At 39.6% G+C, this 15,084-nt stretch overlaps 1 long non-coding RNA gene across 1 annotated transcript in view; it reads left to right on the top strand.

The window, feature by feature from the left end:
- The window catches only part of LOC141768565 (uncharacterized), a 194,959-nt gene that overhangs the window by 91,143 nt on the left and 88,732 nt on the right, over window positions 1–15,084 (top strand). The gene's annotated exons all lie outside the window — the stretch shown is intronic.

Raw genomic sequence — 15,084 nt, 5'->3', positions numbered from 1 at the left:
AACAGCAGGTGACGGTGGCCAACCAACCGGAACAGCAGGAGACGGTGGCGAACCTACCGGAACAGCAGGATCAGCAGGTGACTGCGGCACAACCGGAGCGGAGGTCGGCCAGACCCACGACAGGAGACGTGGAGCGGGGGTCAGACGGACCCCCGACAGGGCACGTGGAACGGGAGTCAGCCGGACCGCCGTTAGAAATAATAATAAAAAAAGTCAATATTTGAAAGGTATAATGTAATTTACATATGTGTAAGACATTAAGGGGGGCCAAGAAATATCAGAATGACCCATGGTGGAGGGGCACAAATATTGTTTTCCCTCAAATTGCCAAAAAAAGTGTTGTTTGTGAACCAGCACTTGTTAACAGTATTGAGAAGGTTACTTTAGAATAGTTTATTCAAAGGTTACAGATTACTATGCCCTAACCGGTTAAACATGTAATAAGGAATGTTGCCTAACTATTTCATTACTTCATCGTTACTTCATTTGATAATTTTTACTTTTCTAACATATGTTTTAAACTGGGCAATAAAATTAAAACATAGACTTAAACCAGGCAGTGTAAACTCTATAGTACTCAACACTGATACCGTCAAACTGTTAATGAAAGTTCCTTAAATAACTTGAATTAAGATAGGAACAGAGCTACAACAAACATTTTATATTGTTTTTAACAAAAATAACATATTCAGATGTAACCCCTTTGTAATCACCAATATTTTGATTAGTAACTGTATTCAGCCACTAGATTCCGCTCTCTCTCTCTCCTCCTTTCTATTGCATCCAAACTGTAAAAAATACTTTTCTTTTTCTTTACAGTTTTTCCTCAAGAAATTTCAAAATGAGAGAAAATAAATGTAAAAATTACAATATTTAACTTTTTATTGAAATGTGTCATGTGTTTTAACAAAAAAATCTGTATAAATGGAATACATTAAATATCTATTTTTAACAGCTTTTGAATGCAAATTTTAACAAAACTAACCGTACAAATAAAGTATTCTTTACTGATAAAAGTAGAAGGATTTTCTGTAATTTTACAAAAAAATATGTTTGTTATATCAATATATCACTGTCAAATACATACAAATACTGTTATTAATCTATTTAAAAGTGTTTAATTGCAAGAAAATATATGCCTAAAGAAAGAAATATTTTGTCATTTTGCATAACCACTACTTTACATACATAAACTGAAAAAACACAGGTATGGACTATCCTATGAGACGGTTAAAATCTGCATTTTAACAGATTTTGACTATCTCTTTATTGCTACATTGGTTTATAGATTTAAAGGTTTTATTTTTTAAATAAGTGCATTTCATGTAATAAAAACTGTTTAAAACTATAAAGTTAAATTTAAAAAAGTTATTAACTTTGCTTTACGCTTCCTTACATTTATACTACTTGTAAATCAAGCATACATTACCCATCACTACATTCCCCAATACACAGAAAAAGCTATTAGAGTCCATCCGTGCAACATGTTGGGTGCACATTCCTACCAGAGCACCATACAGATAGAAAATTATGCTATAACCCACCAGTTACAGCAGACATGTGGCTATGCCATCATAACTAGGTCATACGTGTCAGCATTCACTGCAGGCAAACCTCATGTGACCCTTCACTTATGATTTCTAATTACAAAGACAAAGTAATTACTCATCAGTCGTAGACCTGTAAAGTGTGACGTAAATTGTATACCCAAATAGGTAATTCTTGATCCATCCCATTTCCAGTCCAATGTGAAAATAAATGGGGTCAGTAGCCTATTAGCTGAGGGGGATTTTGATCTGTTTTGAAGCTGAATTTGAAAAAATACTGTTAGTTTAACACATGCATTGTAGCTTCACCACTGTCATCTACAGGCACGTTCACAACCCAAGTAACATTATAACACCTGTGTTAATTTCTGACATCTCTTAGCTTTTTACAGATGATCAGAGATGTGTTAAAAGGGGGGAAATCATCTACTTGATGTGAAGCTGTGCATGATTAAAAAAGATAGTAAACTACATGAACTTTAAATAACCAGTTTATTAATGCCTACTTACATGCAGTATTGACATATTCTGTCTGATGCAATGCTTTCAAAGGTTTGACTAGAACATAAGACCTATATGGGACCAGCATAGTTCAAACCCATCATTAGACAGGATGGTCTTTACATGCTTCAGTATCCTGGATTATGTGTATCCCACCACGAGGCATATCATAACCCGGATATGAGCTCATCTACTTTTATTTGCCAAATTACATTCCTTATCATAATCAAACTCATAATAATGTGCATCAACATCATCATAATTCTCTATTCTCAATTTTAAAGAATAAATTGACAATAAAGAATTTGTATACCATATTTTGCTCGTCTCTTTGATAGGCCTTCAGTGTTTGTTTTATTTTTTTAATCAACTAGATGGTACATTTTAATTTTGTTAATGAAGAAAATACAATCTGCAACTTCAATGTGAATAATGTGCACTCCATTAAATGAATGTGTATGGTGTGGTGTTACTAATTCTTAGTCTAAGGACTGGAGCCAAGGAGTCTGCCATCAAACTGTCCTGTTCATCAGACCATTTTCAGGCCAATCGACTAGCAGCCAATCAGAGGTGATGATTCTGCTGCATGCACACGAGCATGCAGGTAGCACATGGGTCAAATGAAGTGCAGAGGAAGACCCCTCCCCCATAGACAGACTGACTGACTCTACTGAGCCTCCAGACGGTTCCAGGAGAGAGGGAGCGGCTCGGTTCATAGGTAACGTTGTAAACTATTAATAGACGGATTCATATAGTAAACCATATAGGGGGCCCCAAAGGGCAAAACTGGGGTCTACATATGATTAGTGTGGGTTTGCCCTTGCCCACACTGCCCACAGTAAACCCACAGTGGACCCACACATGCATTTGCTGCGTTGTTACAAATTGCAACAAGTACTTGTTGAGTGTGTATGTGCATATATTAAGAGGCACTTGAAGTACTGTTGGTATTTTCCGTAGTTTTCAACATTTGCTATTTTTAATACTAGTTAGAATATAACTTGTTTTCATGCTCTTTCATGAAATTGACATGTAACTGTTAAAGTCGACTGTGTGAATATAACATGATATTCTGTTGAGCTCATTGATAACTTCATAACATTGAGAGAATATGAATGTATGATTTCTTGATTAATACAGGAGCATCAGCACAAATTATCTCGAGTTCATTATTTAATTTCCCTCCTGTTTTCAGGGTTCTACGCACACCAGCAAGTCCACTGCCAGTGAACACAAAGATGGCACTTGAGCCATACTATGACACCATCCAAAATATGATGCTAAATGGTAGCACATATGAAGACATTTCCTCTACCCTCGTATGCATGGGCTTGGAAAAGGGTGGTTCTGTGTCCAACATAAAACATTTCTGTAAGAAATTCGGTTTAAGAAAAAAAGGAATGGTATCCAACGCTCAGCTGGAAGCTGCTGCTGGAAGCTGCTGTTGTTAAAGCTGTTCAAGAGGTAAGTGAAGATAAAGGGTAAAAATAACATGCTGAAGTAGGCTGCCTATAGTTACTTGTCAAACCGAGTACGGTAGGCTACCTTAGCCCTTAGCATGCTCCGTTTTGTTTGCATAATGTTGAAACATACTCTTTAGAACTTTTGGCATTGGCTGTGTTGTAGCCTACTAAGCATTTTCCTGGGGCAGCTACAACTACACTGAAACATCTTTCTATTAGCTAATGGGCTTAACAACAACTTGTATTCTCATGTTATTAGACTGGACCAACATATGGTCGGCGCATGATGGCTGGCTATCCAGGCATGAGGCCCCTGGTCCCTGCACATCAGCTGTGTCATAAAAAGGGCACAACAGAGACTTTATTTTTTTAGGTGTTTAAAGAAACACGGTATGTCCACAAAAACCCTCATCAACTTCTACCGGTCCACAATAGAAAGCATCTTAACTGGATGCATACTGTTATGGTTTGGCAACATTACATCATATCACCACAAACACCTGATGAGGACAGTGAAAACAGCATCTAATATTATGGGATCACAGTTACCACAGTTACAGGACATTTACACCACTTGCTGCAAGAAGAAAGCACTTTGTATCATGCAGGACACAAGTCATCCAGCATATATACTTATCACTTATCTCCCTTCAGGGTAGCGCCTACAGAGCATCAGAGCTCGGACCTCTCGCCTCAGAGACAGTTTTTACCATCAGACGGTCAGACTACTGAACAGTAGCACTAAATGAATGCAGAGCTGTGGATTGTTTTATGGATGTTTTAGGTTGTTTTATAATTTTATTCTCAGGTATTGTCTTATTTATTGTAGTATTTATTTATCTATTTATTTAACTGTACTATTTATAGATTTTAAGGGCTGAGAGAGAGCCAGGGTAAAATGCATTTCATTGCATTTCACTGTACACTGTACTTTTAAATGCATATTACAAATAAACTTGAAACTTGAAACTTGAAACTTTAGAAACACGCACGCACGCACGCACGCACACACACACACACACACACACACACACACACACACACACACACACACACACACTCAGATGTACTCACATAAACTCACCTGACTTCATGGAAATGTAGAGGGGAGGAGCAACACTTAGCAGGTGATCCAGGTACATGAACAGGATGAGAAGCCTGACTCTAAAAGTGTTCAATGACTCCATTTAGAGTCAACAGAGCAGAAGGATGAAGACTGAAGGCTGAAGCAGGGTGAGTGTTAATCCAACATTTTATTATTTTACTGTCAAAGTCTCTGAGTCAGTTTTCTCCCTGTGGACTGTAGAGGAGAGAAAAGTAGAATGAACTCAAACGTTTTATTCATGTGTGAACACAAAGTCATGACTGGCTGAATAATGTTCATTAAACCTGCTGTAACCCAAGAAAACAAGCAGAGATTTAAAGAGAACTGACCAGGTGGATGTTGGATGGTTTTATTATACTGTAATACTTTGTGTTACTTCCTGTTCTCTCAGTCCTGCCCGTGACTCCTGAACAAACTTGTTTCCTTTAAATGATCTGAGCTCACAGTCAGTGTCCCTGTTTTACCTCTCAGAATGACTTCAGATCAGAAGATGAGTGATTGTGTGGAGGAAGAGGAGGACAGAGCAAAGTCTCTAGTTTCTGGCTGTCTGAAGAGTGACGGGTCTAAACATGATCCTCCACTCTTCAGTAATGAACCTGGACCCTCAGAGTCAAAGTAAGAGACTGTTTTTACTGTAAGCTGACCTGGTGGACGATGATGCATTGAGGATGAAGACAAAACGTTCTGCTAAGAGATTTATATTCCTCAACATGCAGCTTCATGTTGTACTAATTGAGCAAGAAGAAGTGTCATTTCTGGCTACCATCTATGTTTGGATTATGAAAAAGAGTTGCAGCTCAGGAAAATGGCTTAAATTATTTTTTAGTATGTAACAGACAATAGTTTTTTCTTTCAGATGTTGTGAAGAATCTTAGTCATGTAAGTCTGAAAAAAACAGAAATATTACAGTTACATTAGTTTTTAACCAAATTGATTTAAACATAAAATGAGATAACATTTGATCAAAACTCATTTTAATTCAACCTGATCAAGCCAAAAGAGATTCTCATGAACACACTGTGTTAACAAGCTGATTTGTGTGAGCAACACATACTGTACACGCCCTCAGATAAACTCAAAGGTCAAAGTTTTCCTGTAAATGAATAACATAGCAGAAGGATGGAGACTGTAAACTGAGGCAGGGTAGGGCAGCTAAACTGAAATATTTGTAACAATTGTGCATTTTGCGATAGAAGCAACAAATTTGGCACAGATAGTTTATATGTTATGAAAAGATATAGATATCGTGGCACTGCAAATTCGGCCCCCAGGGTACGTGGCAGCCATTTTTCAAAATGGCCACCAAATAGGGGCTAAAATAGAAAATCATCATCGATTGCTCCTATGAGCAGATTACAGTTCGTTATGTTTTTTTTCTCTCTCTCTCTATTTACTCCCTTGCTAGCAAAACAGGTCTCTAAGTTTGCTTTCACTGATAACCCATTCTGTTGGGTTAAAACAAACTCAGGTCTGTTTGCCCGGTTAGTACGGTTTGTTTGGGCCGGTGTGAAAGCTCATTCAAACTCTGGTGAAGACCAAACAACCAAACTCTGTTCCACTTGAGACGGTGGGTCTCGGTCCGCTTCCAAGTGGACTCTGGGAGCGTTTCGTTTCTGGTGTGAAAGCAAGCGAACCATCTACCAGCAGATATGTGATTTTTAGCATGATTTCAAAAGCTAAACTACGAATAAATCCATCTGCTGATGGTGAAATCTGTTCAGGAAGTGATCTTATTGATCTGTATTTAAGGTCATGTATAGAAGCACGTCAGCTGTTAAAACTGCTGTCCTTGTATCCGACTCTGTGTACTTTGTGAGTTCATGAACTCCATTAAAAAGTGTGTGACAGTGATCCCACAGTAATACGCCTCATGCACATGTCTGTGCACTCCCGGATTTTCGAATTATGTTCGCACCAATCATCTGAAAGCGTGCGAAGGGGTTTTTGTACAGTCCTGTCTCTACTATTATTCATCATAACATTTGGCCGGTTTGCAGTCTAATAATACTAATAATGTTTATTATTAGTATTTATTAATCAAAGAACACAAATATACACATCAGAAGCATTAATGTGCTGCATAAACTTCTGTCAGTCACAGAATTAGATTTCCCCTCGTGGGTCCTGATGATGCAGGATGACAATCAGTTCCCTGTCAGTCTGTAGAACTTCCTGCTTACTGCTCTGGTTAGGTTGTAAAAAGTCAGTGTGAACAGGAACCGGACCAGAACTAAAATACAACAATGTATTATTTTTTTCACTTGGTCCGGACCAAATGAACCCAACTACAGGTGTGAAAGAACCCTTAATCACACTTTTAGCACATAAACAAACGTGAACAAAGGGGGTTCTGCTAACATGTAAATAAGGAGTTCTGTAGAGCCCTGTGATTTGAATTTGATAATAAAAATGGAATAATTGTAAAATGTGGAAGTACGTGGAATTTGCCAAAATGTGGATACAATTGATAAAAATCTGGGTTTTCTCTGCCCTTATAGGTGTTTTTTCACAGAGTCAACTGAACAGAAAAAAAACGACTTGCTATATTTTGGTGTCCTTTACGGGCTTGCTGCTTCTGTCCTCTGCTCTCTGTGTTGGTGTTTCATCGAGAGCTGTTTCAGCTCCTCCTCCACACACACTAATAGCTACTCAGCGCGAGACCTACAAAAACATGAAGACTCTGACATGTTCCCGTGGTACCAGTCCATCTATCCCCTCAGTCACAAACAGCTTGCTGGCAGGACCTCGAAAATCTGTTGTGCTGGTTAAACGTTCAGAGGAACCACCCTATGTTCACCTTGACAATGCTACATTATTTTTCATACCGTCTGTATCCTGTATATACCTGTATTCACCCTCTGTCTGAAACGCTCCTTTTATCCACTACGAAGATTTGCTTCAAATCCCGGAGCTCCTCCTTGGGGCTTGATTTAGCAATATCTAAAGATAGTCCTCTACACTTCAGTAATGAACCTGCACCCTCAGACACAAAGTAAGAGAGCTGCTATATTCAGATTTCTACACAAATGTATTTGCCGACTAAAATTGAACAGACTTCGTCAAATAAACTCTTGCTCTTAGTATCTGTGACAGCTGTCAGCCACCTAGAGAAGATGTAATCTAATCTGAGAAAATGGCTACAAACCTTGAACCCTCGTTATTGTTGACAGTAGCAGTAGTTTGTGTGTTTAGAGCTACCTTAATGACCTATAAAGAGATTCATGTGATATGAATAAAATCATCTTGATGTTTGCAGAGTTCAGGACAGAGAGAGAGCAGAGTCTCCAGTACCCAGCTGTCTGTCTATAAAGAGTGACCGATCCAAAGATCATCATCCAGGCTTCAGTAATCAACCTGGACCCTCAGACACAGAGTAAGAGCTGCTACACACTCATTACATGACTCATTTTCAGCATTTCCGCCAATGTTTTCTGTTGATTTTGTTTCTATGTTAAAGTTTTTACTGAAGTTTATTTGCTAATAAAAAATTAACAAACTTTTTGTGACACGGACAAAGCTAAATCATTTGTGCCATCTTCCTCTTAGTATCTGTGACAGCTGTCAGTCACCTAGAAATGCTGTAATGTAATCAAATAGGACGGCTACAAACCTTTAAACCTCCTAATTATTGACAGTAGCAGTTTGTGTATTTAGAGCTAATTAGATGGCTTTAACATCAGAGAATTTATCAAGGATTCATGTGATATGAGTTTAATCATCTTGGTGTTTGCAGAGTTCAGTACAGACCGAGGGCAGAGTCTCCAGTACCCAGCTGTCTGTCTATGAAGAGTGACTGGTCCATACGTTTTCTTCTGGACTTCAGTAATGAACCTGGACCCTCAGAGTCAACGTAAGAGACTGTTTTTACTGTAAGCTGACCTGATGGATGATGATGCATTGAGGATGAAGACTAAATGTTCTGCTATAAGATTTATATTCGTCAAAATGCAGCTTCATGTTGTACTGATTGAGCAAGATGTGTAATTTCTGGCTACCATCAATGTTTGCTGCTGCCACCTTGTGGTTTCCCGGCATGCCCTCGCAATATGCGTGTCCATGAGCAAGTTGCAGTTTTTTTTCATCATGTTATATAGCCTCCAGAATAATATCAATGTTTTAAAAGGGGCCAAAGAGAGCTGATTATGTCCTTTACATTTTCACAGTCACTTTGGGCAGTTTATTTGAGTTAGTTAGGTTTGAACTGAGGTTACAAGTGGTCTAAATATTGCGGTAGACCAGCAGTCTAAGACACACAGCATATAAAACTGGTGTCGTGGTGTTCCTTGTTAGAATTGAATAATATCAATGTTTTAAAAATGTCCGTTGTTCACTATTCTGTCCCTGATGCGTGTTCCACATACGCACAAACTGACAGATAGCTAACAAACAGGATTCAGAGAAGTCGAACACAGGAGTAAAGTTAAAGTGTTTTACTGAGTCCTCTTTTCTCTTCTTCTTTCTTTGTAAAACTGAAACAATACAAATATACAATGCTTTGTTACAAACTGTTCTCAAAATACAGCACAATGAATTTCCATTGCTTATAAATAGCCTCCATGCACACACTATGACAATAAGCTACATTTTCAGATTAGTTTAGCATTTTCAACCTTAACAAAAGAAAATGATCAAAAATTACTTTGTTTTTAATCCAAACGTATTAAGTCCAAATTATTTATATGCTTATTAACACAAAACTCAGAAAAAGTAGCAAAACTTACAAGCAAAGGCTCTCCAAGGCACAAACCTAAAGGAAAAAGGGAGAGAAGCCTTCTGTCTGACCACATGAGCTGCATCCCAAAGCTCTTAATTGCATCCCTGTTTCCCTCACATGCGTCTTTTCCTTGCGTCTTAGGGTAGGGGAGAGTGGGGTAAGATGAGCCAATTTTTACTTATGCTGTCCTCGAGGTTAGGAAAAATGAGACAGAAGCAGAATGAAAACTTGAACCTTAAATTCAGAATCTCTCCTATCAAATGAAATGATCAGCATGCATCTATAACAAAGCTGTCTGAAAAAAATGACCTTCCCAAAAAAAGTGCTCCTGTGGCTCAACTTGCCCCAGGTAAGGGGTAAGTTGATCCGAGTCAGTGGGTAAGTTGAGCCATCGTGGGGTAAACTGAACATCTGAGTTTTTAAGTTTAAACCTCAGCATAAGTGTGTTAACAAACAGTTTCACAGTTATGAACTTGTGAGAACAAACCACCTGTGAGTTTCAAGACCATTGAACAATCAAAATATCATTCAATATTCGACAATATTCCAGTCGTCAAGGTTGCAGTGAAATATGAACTGTTGCTCCCTCCTTACAGTTCCTCCAGCCTTTTGAGGTTGAGGTAGCTCCTTCAGCACATCACTCAGTGGAAAAGATGCCTCATCCTTTTCCTTGAATACAAAGGTGGGCTTCTCACGTCAAGTGTTCCCCCGGATTCTTCTGAGAAATCTTGCACTCACTTTCGTTGCCCTCCAGGCTCTCAACCAAGCCAATGTAATGGTAGCTTCTGCCTTTGGATACAAAGTTTACTATGACAAAGTCACCAACTGACAGATCTGAGATGTCTGATTCACTTCTCTCATCATTAGAACTCTCATGCTCAGAAGTGTCATCAAATGGGATGGCATCACACTCTCCTCAGAACTGCTGTACGCTGTGATTTTCGTCTCGGTCTTTGGTTTGACCTAGGCCTACCTGCTAAACCCTGCTCTTTCCAGTTGTTGGGGACAGGAAGGTTGTTCTTTCTGCCAATTCCAATGCCAGTTCACAGCATTTCTTTGGAGTAAGGCCGTGGAACTGTTCAGCCAGCTTCTTGATATGGTCTGCAAGCTCCTTCTCTACCTCCTCTGTGAGGACCCTCTTTGCCTCTGCTGTTCCACTATAACCAACTGTTTTAACTTCCTTTATCTCCCTCTTCTATAAAGGTTAACACATAAAAAAATCAAACCAAGTTGTGTAACACTCAACAGTAATACCATTTTATACATCAGAGAATTAATTTGGTTAATTTATGGTGGGGTAAGTTGAGCCAGTGGCTCGGAATAATAGTAGAATATTAGTGAGCCAGTGGCTCAACTTACCCCATAGCCTTTGGCTCACTTTGCCCCATAGCTACCATTTTGGAAAAAATGGCCCAGTTTAGCAATTCAGGCTAATCTTTAGCGAAGGGATTAACATGGTGTTATATCTTAGTAAATCACCAACATGTATAATATATTTTTTTAGACCTGGATAAATTTGCTTTGACCCAACAGTCATTATTCCTGACATGCAGAAAATTTACTTTGATAGGGAAAAAACTGTTTTTGGTGTAAAAAAGTACTTACTACTTCTCCCATCACAGCAAGATAGAAATGATGGGTACTTCCTGAATTTATGGTCACATGACAAAACATAATCACAGTTGCCAAGATACAGGGGGTGGGTCAACTTACCCACTGGCTCATTTTACCCCACTCTCCCCTACGTCCCAAAGCTCTTAATTTTCGTTTCCTCGCTCCTCGATCCTCGCTTGAACCGGAAGTTGTTCTGGTGCGCCATTTTGAAGACTGTCCCAAAGCCCTTATTTGTGCATCGAGGAGCGAGGATCGAGGATCGAGGATCGAGGAGGCTTGCCGGAGGAGCTATGAGCGAGGATACACCAGTATATCCTGCACGGAAGTCTTTTACCGACCGACACGCCCCCTTATTGGATATCAGTTACTGATTGGACGCTGCTGCCGACCGGACTGATCGGATAACTTTACCTCTCAACATCCCTGGAGTTTTATACCGGAGTGAAAACAGATCACATGTTAAACGTTTTATAGTTTAGTTGTCTTCTGATTCACCATCTAGTTAAAATCTGTGTTAATTGAAGCTCTGAACAGCAGCAGAAGGACCTGCAGTATCTCTGCTTCACACACCGCCAGTGAAGCAGCCTGACAGTCAGAGGGGTTTATATAACCTGATGAACTGATTCAAAATAACTGCATTTTTTAGAAAGATTTTTCTTTTCATGATCTGTTATTTCCCCCGTTAACTTTTATTAATGAAACTATTAAAGTCAGAGAGAAAAGGAGAGTCTGTCTGTCAGCAACAAACACCTTTTACATCATTTATCCTCATTTCCATTCAGTCACATGAGGCTGATCATTCCTGATCGTCGGGTTTGATATGAGTTACATCATTTACATTTTCCCTTTAGCCTAATAAATAATGTCCAGTGTTCAAAAAACACCGTAGTCATATTCTGGGTTATTAAATAATTAACTCACAATCAGAATATCAATAACTACAGACGCTAATAATGAATAAATAATATAAAGTTATTGTTCCAGTAGAGATATTTCCTGAGCCTCTAAGCAGTCCACAGTAGAAATACAGGCTGCAGCTTGCACTTGTCTTTATTAGTATTAGTACAGTTCAGACACAAACAGCTGTTAAAGTTGACCGACAGCTGATCCAGATGTGATCAGCTGCTGCTGTCATCAGAAACGGACGTCGCTTCACGTGACGCTTCAGAGGAAACGACCGTCTCATGTCTCTTAAATTGTATTTCCTCGTTTCCTCTCTCCTCGCATGGTTTCCTTGCGTCTCTCCATGCTTCCCTGGTGGGAGGGACTAAGACGCAAGGAAAAGACGCAAGTGAGGGAAACAGGGATGCAATTAAGAGCTTTGGGATGCAGCCCTAGTCCCTCCCACCAGGGAAGCATGGAGAGACGCAAGGAAACCATGCGAGGAGAGAGGAAACGAGGAAATGCGATTTAAGAGACATGAGACGGGGTCTTTCCCATTAGTGCTTTTATACGGCTTGACTCCTCTCCTCGACTCCTCTCCTCGCGTCTTAGTCCCGCCCACGGGAGATGCGAACGGAGGAGGCGAGGAAAAGACTCGAGGAGAGAGGAAACGAGGAAATATGTTTTTAGAGACATGAGACGTCGTTTCCTCTGAAGCGTCACGTGAAGCGACGTCCGTTTCTGATGACAGCAGCAGCTGATCACAGCTGGATCAGCTGTCAGTCAGCTCTAACAGCTGTTTATGTCTGAACTGATCTAATACTAATAAAGAAACAGAGTTATCAGAGCAGCAGTGTTTTCTCTCTGTTTAACAAACACCTGCACATGAATAACAGCTGCAGTCTGTATTTCTACTGTGGACTGAGTCCTGCTTTGAGGACCAGGAACCATCTCTACTGGGTCAATATCTTTATATTATTTATTCATTATTAGCGTCTGTATTAATTTATATTCTGACAGTAGAAGTTATGTATTAGTCTGAATGTTTGAGGGAAAAGTGAAATGATACAACTCATATCAAACCCGACGCTCAGGAATTATCAGCTTCACATGTGACTGAATGGAAATGAGGATAAATGATGTAAAAGGTGTAAAAGACAGACTCTCCTTCTCTCTCTGACTTTAACTGGATCATTAATACAAGTTAATGAGGGGAAATAACAGATCATCAAAAGAAAACTCTTTCTAATAAATGAAGAAAGTTATTTTAAGTCTGTTCGTTGTCAGCTTTTATAAACCCCTCTCAGTGTCAGACTCCTTCAGTGACGGTGTGTGAAGCAGAGATACTGCAGGTCCTCCTGCTGCTGGAACACTTCACCATCAACATGGTCCGTCTGTTGTTCACACCTACAGTTAACACAGGTTATAACTAGATGGTGAATAAGAAGACAACTAAAATATAAAACTGTTAATCTGTGATCTGTCTTCACTCTGGTATGAAACTCTAGTGATGTTGATGTATCAGATCAGTCTGATCGGCGCAGCGTCCAATCAATAAGGGGGCGTGTCGGTCGGTGATAAACTTCCGTGGAGGAAACACTGGAGGATGCACTGGTGTATCCTCGCTCATAGCTCCTCCAGCAAGCCTCCTCGCTCCTCGATCCTCGCTCCTCGATGCGCATTTTATGAATTGGGACGTCCTTCAAGATGGAGGACTGAGATCGATTTCCGGGTCACAGCCGGAGGATCGACGAGCGAGGAGGCGAAAAATGCTGAAATGAGAAGGACCTACGGTCGTTTCCTCTGAAGCGTCACGTGAAGCGACGTCCGTTTCTGATGACAGCAGCAGCTGATCACATCTGGATCAAATGTCAGTCAGCTTTAACAGCTGTTTGTGTCTGAACTGTACTAATACTAATAAAGACAAGTGCAAGCTGCAGTCTGTATTTCTACTGTGGACTGAGCCCTGCTTAGAGGCTCAGGAAACATCGCTACTGGCACAATAACTTGATATTATTTATTCATTATTAGCGTCTGTAGTTATTGATATTCTGATTGTGAGCTCATTATTTCATAACCCAGAATATGACTACAGTGTTTTTTGAACACTGGACATTATTTATTAGGCTAAAGGGAAAATGAAAATGATGTAACTCATATCAAACCGACGTTCAGGAATCATCAGCCTCATGTGACTGAATGGAAATGAGGATAAATTATGTAAAATGTGTTTGTTGCTGACAGACAGACTCTCCTTTTCTCTCTGACTTTAATAGTATTATTAATAAAAGTTAACGGGGGAAATAACAGATCATGAAAAGAAAAATCTTTCTAATGAATGCAGAAAGTTATTTTAACTCTGTTTGTCAGGTTTTATAAACCCCTCTCAGTGTCGAGCTCCTTCAGTGGCGGTGTGTGAAGGAGCGATACTGCAGGTCCTTCTGCTGCTGTTCAGAGCTTCAATTAACACAGATTATAACTAGATGGTGAATCAGAAGACAACTAAAATATAAAACGTTTAACATGTGATCTGTTTTCACTCCAGTATAAAACTCCAGTGATGTTGAGAGGTAAAGTTATCAGAACAGTCTGATCGGCAGCAGCGTCCAATCAATAACTGATATCCAATAAGGGGGCGTGTCGGTCGGTAAAAGACTTCCGTGGAGGATACACTGGTGTATCCTCGCTCATAGCTCCTCCGGCAAGCCTCCTCGATCCTCGATCCTCGCTCCTCGATGCACAAATAAGAGCTTTGGGACAGTCTTCAAGATGGCGCACCAGAACAACTTCCGGTTCAAGCGAGGATCGAGGAGCGAGGAAACAAAAATTAAGAGCTTTGGGATGCACCCATGGAGAAATTCTTACACACTACAGCAGTTCCTGGTTGACCTCTAACCTATGAGCACATTATCTGAACTGACCACTGAGAAAACACTCTACAGTTACAACAAACTGTCACATGGTGGAGCTACATAAAATGAATGTGAAGGCTACAGAATGTGTCCCATGACATTCACCTTTAATAAACAAACTTCAGCCAGATCACTAAATGTTCAATAAGACAGTCAGATAGGAAAAGCAGCTAATTCTTGTTTATTAAAGCAGGAGAGTTAAAATAAAGGAACATTTTCATCACAGATTGAATGCTGAATTCAAACAGAAAAGTACCAACACTTTAACTCTTCTCTGTGACCATCTGAACTTCAGTGTCGGCCAAATCTTGATATTTTTCAACAACAATCAACAAATCATTTTAGT

This window comes from Sebastes fasciatus, chromosome 5 (genome assembly GCF_043250625.1).
Source record: "Sebastes fasciatus isolate fSebFas1 chromosome 5, fSebFas1.pri, whole genome shotgun sequence".
Lineage (NCBI taxonomy): Eukaryota > Metazoa > Chordata > Actinopteri > Perciformes > Sebastidae > Sebastes > Sebastes fasciatus.
This window is presented reverse-complemented; position numbering and strand designations above follow the sequence as displayed.